This window comes from Vombatus ursinus, unplaced genomic scaffold, assembly GCF_900497805.2.
Source record: "Vombatus ursinus unplaced genomic scaffold, bare-nosed wombat genome assembly UNPS02014832.1, whole genome shotgun sequence".
In the NCBI taxonomy this organism is placed as follows: domain Eukaryota; kingdom Metazoa; phylum Chordata; class Mammalia; order Diprotodontia; family Vombatidae; genus Vombatus; species Vombatus ursinus.
Genome location: NW_020954610.1, coordinates 12,158,597 through 12,171,911, shown reverse-complemented (window position 1 = coordinate 12,171,911; position 13,315 = coordinate 12,158,597). Strand labels below are relative to the sequence as shown.

The following is a 13,315-nucleotide window of genomic DNA, read 5'->3' as shown; positions in this document are numbered from 1 at the left end:
TCAAAGCGTCCGAGAGGGCTTTCACATGCCCTGGGTGACCTGAAAGAACTGGATTCTTAAATGGGGGTATTGGTCTGTGGACCTATCTTGTGATTTAAATAAACTCTCCCTCTTCTCCTTCGTCCTTTCTACTTACTCATTTTCCATCCATCCTTAGGGCCCAATATGAATCTCACCTTCCTGATGAAGTCTTTCCTGATATTTCCAGCCTGCACCATTCCCTCTTCTTTCTAACTACTTAAACAAATTTATTGTCCATACCAAGCAAAAGTTCTTGTTTTGGTGCCTTGTGCCTCTAGCACTTAATGGCTATCTCCACATTTATTCTCAGTGTCTAAGAAAGAAAACTCTCTTCCAATATTCTTTTATGAGACAGCTATGGTCCTAATATTTATACTAGGAAGGGATAAAGCAAAAATTTCTATAAAGAAATATAGAGAGCAGTGTTGATGCAAAATTTTAAAATAAAATTATAATAAATAAACTTCAGCAATATATCTCAAAATTATTCACTATGACAGTGTTGTATGTATCCTAGGGATGTGAGGATGGTTCAGTGTTAGAAAAACAATTAAAGTAACATCATATTAAAAATAAAAAAAATCAAAACCACATGGTTATTATGATACAGAAAATATCTTTGACAATATAATGCTAATCTATGTTAAAATCCTAAAAAACAGAAAGAACATTTTAAAAATATAATAAAAAATCTATACATAAAACAAAAAGCTAGCATTATTTGCTATTGAGAAACACTAATAGATTTCCCAATTAAGACAGGAATAAAACTAGGATGCCACATCTATCTCTCCATTATTATTTGACATAGTTCAAGAAATGATAATGATAGCCATAAGACAATAAAAAGAAATTAAAGGCATTATGATCAGTAAAGAGAAAATGGAATTGTTCCTATTTGCAGACTACAGGATGTTTTCTCTTTTAAAATTTAATATTGTTTTAATTTTCAGTTCCAAATTCTCTCCCTCCCTCCACCTCCTCCCTCATCCAACGAGAAGGCAAGAAATATACCTATTTATATGTGAAATCATGCAAAAACATATTTTCACAGTAGCCATGCCTTTCCTCCCTCCCCATTCCTAAGGGGAAAAAAAAAAGCATGAGAAGAAAAGAAAGGGAAAAAAAATTCTTCAGTCTGCACTCTGAGTCCATCAGTTCTCTATCTGGAGGTGGATAGCACTTTACATTATGAGTCCTTTGGAATTGTGATGTTTTGTTGTGTTGATCAGATTAGCTGAGTCTTTCATAGTTGATTATCTTTACAATATTGCTGTTAGTGTATAGATTGTTCTCCTGCTGTGTTCACTTTGCACTAGTTCATTGAAGTCTCCCTCCCTTCATCATTTCTTTCAGCACAATAGTATTCTATCAATTTATATATCGTAACTTGTTCAACTCTTCCACAATTTATGGGCATCCTTCAGTTTCCAGGCTTTTTTTTGCCACTACAAAAAAAAGCTGAATAAATATTTTTATACATATGGATCCTTTCCCTTTTTCTTTGATCACCTTGGGATATAGATCTAGTCATGGTATTGCTGGGTCAAAGGGTATGCACAGTTTTATAGCCCTTTGGGCATAGTATCAAATTGTTCTCCAGAATGGTTGGACCAGCTCACAATTCCACCAACGGTGGAATTTACCTCTTTAGTTTTCCTCTTTCTTCACATTCCCTCCAGCATTTGCCATTTCCCTTTTTCTATCATATTAGCCAAACTGCTAGGTATTAAGAGATACTTCAAAGTTGTTTTATTTTGTATTTCTCTAGTTATTAATAATTGAAAGCACTTTTTTCATATGATTATTTATAGCTTTGATTTCTTCCTATGAACATTGCCTATTAATATCCTTTGACTTTTTATCATTTAAGAAATGGCTCCTATTTTTATAAATTTAGCTCAGGTTTATATATTATATCATTTACAAAAAGTGATAATTTTGTTTCCTTGTTGCATTTGCTTATTCCTTTGATTTCTTTTTCTTATCTTTTCTATAGGTAGCATTTCTAGTATAATATTGAATAATAATGGTAATTATGGACAACCTTGCTTCATCCCAGGTCTTATTGGAAAGGCTTCTAGTTTATCTCTATAACAGATAATGCTTATTCTTGGCCTTATATAGATATTACCTATAATTTTAAAATATGAGTTATTCTTATAAGATTTATTTCTATGCTTTTTTTAATAGGAATGGATGTTGCATTTTGTAAAAAGCTTTTTTCTACATCTATTGATACAATCATGATTTTTGTTGTTTTTGTTATTGATACAATCAGTTATGCTTATAGTTTTTCTAATACTAAGCCAACTCTGCATAGTTGATATAAATCCAGCCTGGTAATAATGTGTGATCTTTGTGATATATTGCTAGCATTTTACTTAAAATTTTTTCATCAACATTCATTATGGAAATTGGCCTCTAGTCTTCTTTCTCTATAGTTCTCTTTAGCTCTCCCCGGTTTAGGTATCAAAATCACATTTTTGTCAAGTAAGGAATTTGGAAGGACTCCTTTACCTATTTTTCCAAACAGTTTATATAATACTATAATAATTTTTCTTTAAACATTTGGTAGCATTCATTTATGAAACCATCTAATCCTTTGTCCCTCTTAGGGAGCCAATGTATAACTCTGTCAACATCTTTTTCTAAGATAGGGTTGCTTAAGTATTATAGTTCTTCTTTAATCTGGGCAATTTTTATTGTTTTAGATATCCATCTATTTCATTTAGACTGTCAGTTTTATTGGCATATAGTCAATGGCAATATAGCTCCTAGTAATTGCTTAAATTTTATCTTCATTGTTTGTATATTCCTTCTTTTCATTTTTGATAATTTGGTTTTCTTCTTTTATTTTTAAAATCAAATTTGCCAATGGTTTTTCTATTTTATTCAGTTTTTTATAAAACCAGCTTCTAGTTCATTTATTAGTTCAATATTTTTCCTTTCAATTTTACTAATCACTCCTTTGATTTTCCTGATTTCTATTTTGATGTTTCATTGAGAATTTTAAATTTGGGGTTTTTTCCTATTTTTTAGTTGCATGCCCAAATCATTGATTTGCTATTCCTCTCTTTTATTGATATAAACATTTAGAGATATAAATTTTCCTCTAAGAAATGCTTTGCCTATATCCCACAAATTTTGTGTGCTGTCTCATTGTTGGTATTATCTTTAATGAAATTACCAATTCTTCCCATGGTTTGTTCTTTGACCCACTGATAATTTAGGCTTAAATTATTTAGTTTCCAATTAATTTTTAATTTCTTCCTCAAAGGCCCTTTATTGAGTGTAATTTTTTTTGAACTCTGGTCCAGAACTTGGGCTATGCATTTAACACTTCTGCTGTTCTGCATTTGTTTGTGAGGTTTTTATGTCCTAATAAATGGTCAATGGTTTTTTTTTTTTTTTTGTTTGTTTGTTATGGTGCCATGTACAGCTGAGGAAAAGTGTGTATGTTTTCTATTCCTATTCAGTTTTCTCTAGAGGTCTATCATATCTAACTTTTCTAACATTCTATTCTGCTCTTTAACTTCCTTTTTGTTTATTTTATGGTTAGATTTGTCTAAGTTTAAGAGGGATAATTTAATGTCTTCCACTAGTATAGTTTTACTGTCTTTTTCTTTCTGTAACTCACTTAACTTTTCTTTTAAGAATTTGGATGCTATGTCATTTGGTGCATGTATGTTCAGTATTGATATTAATTCATTGTCTATGATACCTTTTAGCAAAATGTCATTTCCCTGCTTATCTCTATTTTTACTTTTGCTTTGTCTGGGATCATGATTGCTTCCCCTGCCTTTTTTACTTCAGTTGAAACATTATAGATTCTGCTCCAGTCACTTACTTTAACCCTGTGTTTCAAATGTGTCTCTTGTAAACAACATATTGTAGGAATCTGGTTTCCAATCCATTTTGCTATCTTCTTCCAGTTTATGGGTGACTTCATTCCATTCCCGTTCATAGTTACAATTGCTGTGCATTTCTCTCTATCCTGTTCTCTTTTATTTTTCTTTCTCTTTATTTACCCTGTCTTCTCCTCAAGAGTTTGTTTTGCTTCAGACCACTGCCTCCCTTAATCAGTCCTCCCTCTTGTCACCCCCCTCATCTTCTCTTAGTACCTTCCCCTCTTACTTCTCTCTTGGTTAAGATGACTTTCTATACCCAACTGTGTGTACGTATATATTCTTCCTTTTTCAAACCAACTCAGATTAGTGTAAGGTTCAAGCATTACCTGCTCTCCCCCTCTCATTTTCCTCTCCATTGTAAAAATTCTTTCTGGCATATCTCTTTTATGTGAGATAATGTTCTCTATTCTTCTTCTCCCATCCCCCTTCTTCTAGGCATCCCTCTTTCTCACCCATCCATTCATTTTTTTTGAGATCATCCCAACATAATAGACTCATGCACTCTCTCTAAGTAGACCACTTTGATGCCCTAATGATGATAAATTTCTTAGGTGTTACATTTATCACCTTGAAACCTTGTAAGATATCTTGGGGTTTATGGACTAGATTTTCTTTTAAGGACCATGCCTTAAACTTGAATCACTCTGGCTCTCATCAATTGGCCAACAATAGGTCCCAGTTCAAGCTTGGTCATTGTTTGGGTTTTGATGGCTTAGAGGGACTGTAAATAGCAAGTATTTCAGTTTTGACCAGAAACTCTAAAGATCTTCCTCTCCCAGATTGATTTTTTTCTTTTTCTTTTTTTGTTTTTGACTAGGTAAAAAAAGCCATTCTTTGCCTCATTTATTACCTATCCTTGATCACTGAATGGGCATTGCCTCAGACAAACTGAGGCCTGGGAGAGACCTTAGCTTAAAGAGGCCAAGCTCTCACTGCATCTAGGGCCATCTCTAATCATCCTAATCTATATCTTGCCATTGGATCCAGATGGCTCCACCAGAGAGAGTGAGGCTGGTGACTTTGTATAACCCTGCCTCACTTAAATCCAATTCACTTGCAAGTTATGACATCACCTTCCTGACATCATTGGTCTTCTTCAGGAATGAAGGACAAACAACAATCCCATATAGAAATGTAAATGGTTTAATCTTATTAAATCCCTTATGATGTCTCACTAATGTTTGCCTCTTTTATGCTTTTCCTAAATCTTTTATTTGAATGCCAAATCTTATATTCAACTCTGGTCTTTCTAGCAGAGCCAAATTCAGACGTGGGTCGAGGTGCATCAGTAATACAAGCACTATGGCAAATACTGAAATTACAGTAGACTCAAAATCTACCAAAAGCTCAGGAGTAAAGATCCTCCATGTTAGCAAGTCAGCAGAATCTGGACTGCCATCAGACAGCAACAAAATGGATTATCCAGAAATGGAGTTATGTGTAATAATCAATAATAAACATTTTCACCCAAACACTGGAATGTCACTTTGGTCTGGTATAGATGTAGATGCAGCAAACCTTAGGGATGCATTCAGAAGCTCGAAATATGAAGCAAGGAATAAAGTCATCTGACATGTAAAGAAATAATTGAATTAATGTACAATTTTTCTAAAGAAGATCACAGCCAAAGGAGCAGTTTTGTTTGTGTGTTTCTGAGTCACGTGAAGAAGGAATCATCTTTGGCACAGATGGATCTGTTGAACTGAAAAGATTAACATATTTTTTTAAAGGGGATAAGCATAGAAGTCTAACAGGAAAACCAAGGCTTTTTATTTATTCAGGCATGTAGAGACACAGAGTTGGATTGTGGTATTGAGGCAGACAGTGGCACTCATAAGGACATAATATGCCAAAAATACCTGTTGAGGCAGACTCCTTATATGCATATTCTACAACTCCTGGCTACTTTTCTTGGAGAAATTCAAAGAATGGTTCATGGTTTATCCAGTCATTTTGTGTAGTGGTGAGACAATATGCTTATAAGCTTAAGCTTATGCAAATCCTTACCTGAGTCAATTGGAAAGTAGTCATAAGTTTGAATCTTATTCCTTAGACATTGCCTTTCACGTAAAGAAGCAGGTGCCATGTACTGTGTCCATGCTTACCAAGGAACTACATTTTTTCCCACTAAGAAAATCATGCATTTTCATTTGTATGCCGAGCTAGTGGATAATAGATCTGAGGACTGTATTTCCTTGGTAATTTAGATTGAACACCTTTAGCCCAATACAGTATGGCAGTGGTAGGGAAAGATTGAGAGGGGTTGGGGAGGAAATCACCATTTCTTCATTTAATAGAACCAATGCATTGCTACATCAAATTCAGGTAGATGAATTGGAATCTAATTGGGAGTTAATATATTGAGTTTGTAAAGAAAAAAAGATAATGACTTTTTTTTGGTAAATTTTTAAATTTTAAACTTAAATGCAAAATAAGAAAAGAAAAAACAAACTTAAATACTAAAACCAATACAAAATAAGAAAAGAAAAGAAAGTTGCCATGTGCACAGCAAAATGTGAGAGAGGATTCAAAATATACAGCAATAAATTTCCATTTCAAGAAAGCCTATATAATAAATACTATACATTTATTGAGAAGCTGTCCATCTTTTCTTTGCTTCCTTGTAAGTTTTCTTTTGTTCTCTGCTGTGAACTTCTTACTTTGTTTTTTTCCCCCCTTCCTCCACTCTCCTCCCCCCACCAAGAAGGCACAATTAAGCACAGATATATACATATACATACATATACATATATGCACATATACATACATATAGACATATACATAAAGATATACATATATTATATATAAATGTACATACACCTGTACATACATACAGTTACATATCTATACTTAGATATTGACATAGTTATATATAGACATGTACATTCATATGCATCTATGTAAGACCGTACTATACTTATTTTTCCTCTGTGTCTCTGAAGGTGGATAGCCTCTTCTTTCCTAAGTTCAAATCTTTCCACATTTTTCCAAATCCACAAACTTGTCGTTTCCTACACCAGAGCAATATTCCCACCTTATACTGCCTAGTTGTTTTAAATAGTCCAAAACAACGTTGATAAATATGGCTCCCACATAGCATAGTTTCCCTATTTTTCAATTTTGATTAAATCTATTTTAGCCTTAATTTTGTCCAAGATCATTACTACCTCTGCTTCTTTATCCCTAACAAATTCTACTCCTAAACTTTATTACTCTTATTTCCTATCCCTCCTGACACCTACACTTTACTTCTACCTGCTACCTTGCCCTCCTATTACTTAGCCTACCCTCTTTCCAAGGACCCCTCCTTTATCCTTCCCTTCTCATTAATCTTAACACCTTTCTATACACTCCTTTAACCTATTCCCTCACACTTCTCTCTAAAGATCCCTTCCTTATCCTGTCTCCTTTTCCTGTCCCCTTAGTGTTTTATTTCTTTCGGAATTTAGGAGACTTTTCTACTCTTCTAGATATATTTATATTGTTCCTTCTTAAATCCATCCCTGATGAAAGTAGATTTCCAGAACTACCAACCATCCTCTGCCATCTAATTCCTATGTGTCAATTCTTCCTCTCACACCTCATTTGTATAAGATAATTTCTCTTTTTAGCCAATCCTAAATGGTTTTACTTTTTAAAATCATATCATACTCATGCCTACCCTAATCTTTCTTGTGAACTACCCAATTACTAATAACAATCTTAGACATATGTTTTACATTGTACATACATAAAAAGTAAACAATCTGTCCTTATTGAGTTCCTTGTAATTTGTCTTTGGTAGGTACCTTATATCTTTTTTTTTGGCTCATGTATGTCAAATCTTCTATTAAGTTCAGGTTTTTTTTTTAAACAAAATTCTGAAAGTCTGACAATACATTAAATGTCAATTTTTTTTCATTCAGGATTATATTTAGCTTTGCTGGGCACAATATTTTCAGCCAGAACCCCAGTTCTTTTGCTCTTTGATACATGGTGTTCCAAGACCTGTGGTCTCTTAGTGTCACCACTGCTAGGTCTTGTGTGATTCTAATTGTATCACCACCATATTTTAATTGTTTTTTTCTTGTTGCTCAAAATATTTTAACTTTGAGCTGGGGGTTTTGGAATTTAACTATGATATTCTTGTGAGTTTTCCTTGTAGGATCTCTTTTGGGTGGTGATTGGTGGATTTTTTCTATTTCTTCTTTCCCCTCTTGTTCTAATGCTTCAGGATAATTTTCTTTAATCATTTCTTGTATTACTGTGTCAAGATTCTTTTTTTGATCATAGCTTTCAGGTAGTCCAAGTATTCTTATGTTTTCTCTTCTTGAATTGTTCTCCAGGTCAGTTGTTTTTCTTATGAGACGTTTCACATTCTCTTCTATTTTTTCATTCTTTATATTTTGTTTAATTATTTCTTGATCTCTTATAACTTCGTTGGCTTCTACCTTGCCCAATTCTGATTTTCAAGGACTCCCTGAAAGATTCTAGTTCTCCTTTGGTTGACTATCTTTTTATAATCTTCATATTTTTGTTTATTTATTTTTCAGTTTTTCCTCATTCTCTCTCATTTGACTTTTAAAGTCTTTTTAAAGTTCTTCTATGAATTCTTTTTGGACAGGTGACCATTTGACATTACTCTTTGGGATAGAAGAGGGTTTCTTTGCTTCAGTATACTCCTCTGAAGATGAACTCTGGTCTCCTCTATTCCCACAGTAACTATCTATGGTTGAATTCTTTCTCCTTTGCCTGTTCATTTTTTTTTAAATTTTCACCAGCTTAGTTTTTATAATCACCTCTAGCCCTAGGGTATGGGGGATGGTGCCTCTGGCCTCAGATTCTCCTTCAGTTCTCCCCTCTGGCCTGGAACTGAAACTAAGACCTCTACCCTCCTGTAAATGCCCATAGCCTGTGGCATCCCTGACCACTGTTTCTGCACTCACCAGGTGTGTACTGGTTCCTTCTGGCCCTTAGCCACATTTCCACAGCACAGTTGTGTCTGGCATTCCTTGTCAGCAGAGGTTCCTTCTATCTTCTCCAGCTCAGATGCCCAACTCCCCTCACTATCCCAGGAGGAAAGGTTTTTTGTGGCTGGGGCCTAGGCAGCCTCTCAACCCAGTTAACCCCAAGGCTTGCTGCTTGTTGTTTAAGTGGACCTAGCCTATAGGTCTTTACTCTTCACCAGGACCAAACCTCATCTTGGGATTTTTCTTTAGATCTTCTTGATTGTCCCAGAAGGTCCACTGTTCTACCCCTACTCTTATTTATTTTTACTGCTTTATGTTGACTCTGAGGTGATATTATTATCTCATTTGTGGGGAAAATCTAGAGAGCTTGGAATTTTCTGACCTACTGTATCATCTTCCCAGATTCCTCCCCTAATGGCATTTGTTATGAGAAGAAGCTATTGTATCTTCAAAGCTTTAATTATTAATTATAATTAATAATTAGGGAATAGAATACTTCTTAGTGATTTATAATATCATGGGTTTTGAAGGTATTATGGAAAAATTAACACATTTAAAAAGTATATATTTATTTAATTATAAGTGTTAGTGGGCAGCTAGGTGGCACAGTGGCTAGAACACCAGGTCTGATGTCAGAAAAACCTGAGTTCAAATCTGACCTGAGACACTTACTAGCTATGTGACTCTGGGTAAGTCTCTTAACCCTGTTTAACCCAGTTTTCTCATATGTAAAATGAGCTGGAGAAAGAAGTGGCAAACTGCTATAGTATCTTTGCTAAGAAAACCCCAAAATGCTGTCACAAAGAATTGGACATGACTGAATAACAATAAAAACAACAAATGTTCTTTTCATCAGGAATGCTTTTCATCAGGAATTAATTAAATATCCATTTCCCCCCATAGGATTATACCTAGTTTTGCTGGATAGGTTATTTTTTTTATTGTAATCAAAGCACCTCTGCTTTCCAGAGTATCATATTCCAAGCTCTCCAGTCCTTTTAGAGTGGTAGTTGCTAAAGCTTGTGTGATCCTGCCTTTGGTTCCATGATATTTGATTCTTTTCCTTCTGGCTTCTTGTATTTTCTCCTTGATCTTGTAGTTATGGAATTTGGCTATAACATTCCTGAGAGTTTTCATTTTGGGATTTCTTTCAGGAGGTGATTGGTGGATTATTCCAATTTTCACTTCGTTCTCTGATTCTAAGATATTTGGGCAATTTTCCTTTATAATTTCTCGAAATATGTCTAGGCTCACTTTTTGATCATGGCCCTCAGATAGTCCAACAATTCTTAAATTTCTCCTTGATCTATTTTCTAAGTCAGTTGTTTTGTTTTTTTTTCCCCATGAAATGTTTTATATTTTCTTCTTTTTTACTAAATGTCTTTTGATTTTGTTTTATTGTTTCTTAATGTCTCATGGAGTGAGCTTCTACTTGACCTATTCTAATTTTTAAGGAGTTAATCTCTTCAGTGAGGCTTTGTACTTCTTTTTACCATTTAGCCAATTCTGATTTTTAGGGAGTATTCAGTAATTTTTGCACCTCTTTTACCAGGATATTAATTATCTTTTCATAATTTTCTTGCAGTGCTCTCATTTCCCCATAAATTTTTATGTTGTAGCTCTTATTTGATTTTTGAAATAATTTTTTTGCTTTTTTTAAAAAATCTCTTTCTTTAGCTATTCTAGGAGTTCTTGTGGAGCTCGTGTCCAGTCTGCACTTATGTTGGGGTTTTGTCTGTAGATGTTTTCAAGTCAGTATCATCTAAATGTGTATTTTGAACTTCCCTGTCACTATAGTAGCTTTTTATGATCAGGTTCTTTTTTCCCCTCATTTCCCCAGTCTATTTTTTTACTTTGAACTTTATGTTAGAGTTGAGCTCTGCTCACCTCGGGGCATGGGGGACACCTGCTCTGAGTTTATGTCTTTAATGAGCTCCTATTGTCTTTACAACTCAGTGGGTACCTGTAAGTTTTCAATGTTCAATGAGTGGTGTGATCTGGGGAGAGATCTAGTCACTACCTTTGTAGTCTGTGCTTTGGAACTTACACAGGTAGGACTCCTTTGTGACTATGACCACCTCTGTCCTCCCTGGGGACTATCCAGAAGTGGGTAGTAACAGCCAGCCCTAGAATTATGACTTAGAACTGAGTAATGGGGGACAGAACTGCCAAATGATGCCCAATCCTGTGATCAGTGCTAGTACAGGGGTCCACTGGAATCCCTTTCTGACCAGGTGCTCATTCCCCTTACCTTCTCTGTGTACTAGGTGCTCCCATGTACTAGGCTGTGTACTAGGCTGCTGATGCCATTGCTGTTGCTACCTCCAAAGTCCACAGCTGGCACAGTGCCACATCTGCCACTTTCTACTTTGACCACGCTGTGCTGGCCAGTCTCTATCCCATTGTCCACAGACTTCTTTTTCTGTCCTCCTAATTTGCCTTGGGTTGAAAAAGTTGCTAAGACTTTTTTTTAGTTATCCTGCTCAGAATTCAGTTTGACATGCTTTTTAACATTTTTTTTAAGGCAATTGGGGTTAAGTGACTTGCCCAGGGTCACACAGCTAGTAAGTGTCAAATGTTTGGTCTGAGGCTGGATTTGAACTCAGGTCCTCCTGACTTCAGGGCCAGTGCTCTATCCACTGTGCCACCTAGCTACCCCTTAACATTTTTTAGAGTGGTGTATTGGGAGAGCTCAGAAAAAAATGTTCCCTTCGCTCTGCCATTTTGACTGTGCCCCATCCCCTCCATATTGCTTTCTTTAGAAAACTGAAGAGAATCAGTAAAGAAACTAATTGAGGCAATTAATAGCTTTAGTAAAATAACATGACACAAAATAAATATGTAAACATTTGAAACATTTTCTATATAGCAGTAAAAAATTAGGAGGAAAATATGGGAAGAAAAATTTAAAATAATTATAATATGTATAAATTATCTGGTACTCAACCTAGCAAGATATATTCAGGACTTATAAAAACACATCTTTTTTTAAAAACAGAAATGAAGAAAACAAAAAATTGGAAGGAGAGTTATTGCTCATGGTTAGACTGCACTGACGTACAAAAATAATGATACTGTCTATATTAATTTACACATGTTTTTGCTTTCCCTACTAAACTGCTAAGAGATACAGCTAGATAAAATAGCAGCAAAGTTCATTTGCAGGAACAAAAGACACAAAATCACAAGAGATGTAATGAAAAACATGTAGCAATTAAGTAGAAATAACATTTCTAGACTTCAAGCTATGTTATAAATCAGTGATAATCAATAATATTTGGCGCTAGTTAAAAGACTAAAAGGCAGATCAGTGGAATAGACTAGATTAGCAAGAATCAGAAGCAATTGAACTCAAAATTCAATGTTTGATAACACCAAGAATTTAAATTATTTAAAAAAGCATGATTTACTTGACAACAATTGATAAGAAATCTGGAAAGTAGTTTGGGAAAAAATAAGTTTAGACCAAGATCTTACACCATATACTGCAATAAGTTCAAAGGATACATGATTTAAATATAAATGGGCACATCATAAAAAGGTTGTAGGAAATGGAAGAACTTTTGTAACTATACTATGTCGAAAATTATTATCCAAACAAGGGATAGAGAGGATCACAAGAGGGAAAATGGATAATTTTGGTTAAGTTAAATTGGAAAGCTTAAATAATCTCAATGCAGCTGGAATAAAAATAGAAATTGCCAACTGGAAAATAATTTTTGTATCAGATGTCTTTGAAAAAAAAGTCTGATAGTCAATACATTTAGGAAATTAATACAAATACAGCATGTCCTCGAAATCTTAAGGCAGTTTTAAGCTATGAAAGTTGAAATACCAGGCTTTAAGACCAATAGCCATTCCCCAATAGATAAGTGGCAAAGGATATATCAAATAGTTCTAAAAGTCATTGCAAGCTATTAACAACTACATAAAGTCCAAACATCACTAAAAGGAAGAGAAATAAGAAATACAACTCTGAGGTTTCACCACATACCCTAAAAATGAGCAAAGATGACAAAAGATGGAAATAGTCATTGTTGGAACTATTTTTTTGGTGCCATCATTCTGGAAATTATTTAGAATTATGCTAAAATATACTTATCCTTTTACTTAGAGATTCCACTACTGGGTCTATATGTGCCCCAATGAAATTAAAAGCAGAAAGGGCCTGTATATAGCAAGCTAATCTCAGCATCACATTTTGTGATAGGAGAAGGAACAGGGTAGATACAAGTTGGTTTTGTTTAAAAGGGGTTTTTTTTTTGTTTGTTTTGTTCATTTTTTGTTTTTGTTTTTTTTTTCTCAAAGAGAGAATCACAAGGTAGAAGAGGAGAGGTATACTTAGAAATATAGGTGATGCAAAAACAAGAGGCATCAATAAAACTTCTTAAAAAGAATAAAAGAAATGACAGGGAGACTATTGCACCTGGTTAC

The 13,315-nt window shown here is 34.4% G+C and overlaps 1 pseudogene; it reads left to right on the top strand.

The window, feature by feature from the left end:
* The first annotated feature begins 5,234 nt into the window (after positions 1-5,234).
* Positions 5,235-6,098, top strand: LOC114025697 (annotated as a pseudogene).
* The last annotated feature ends 7,217 nt before the right edge of the window (positions 6,099-13,315 follow it).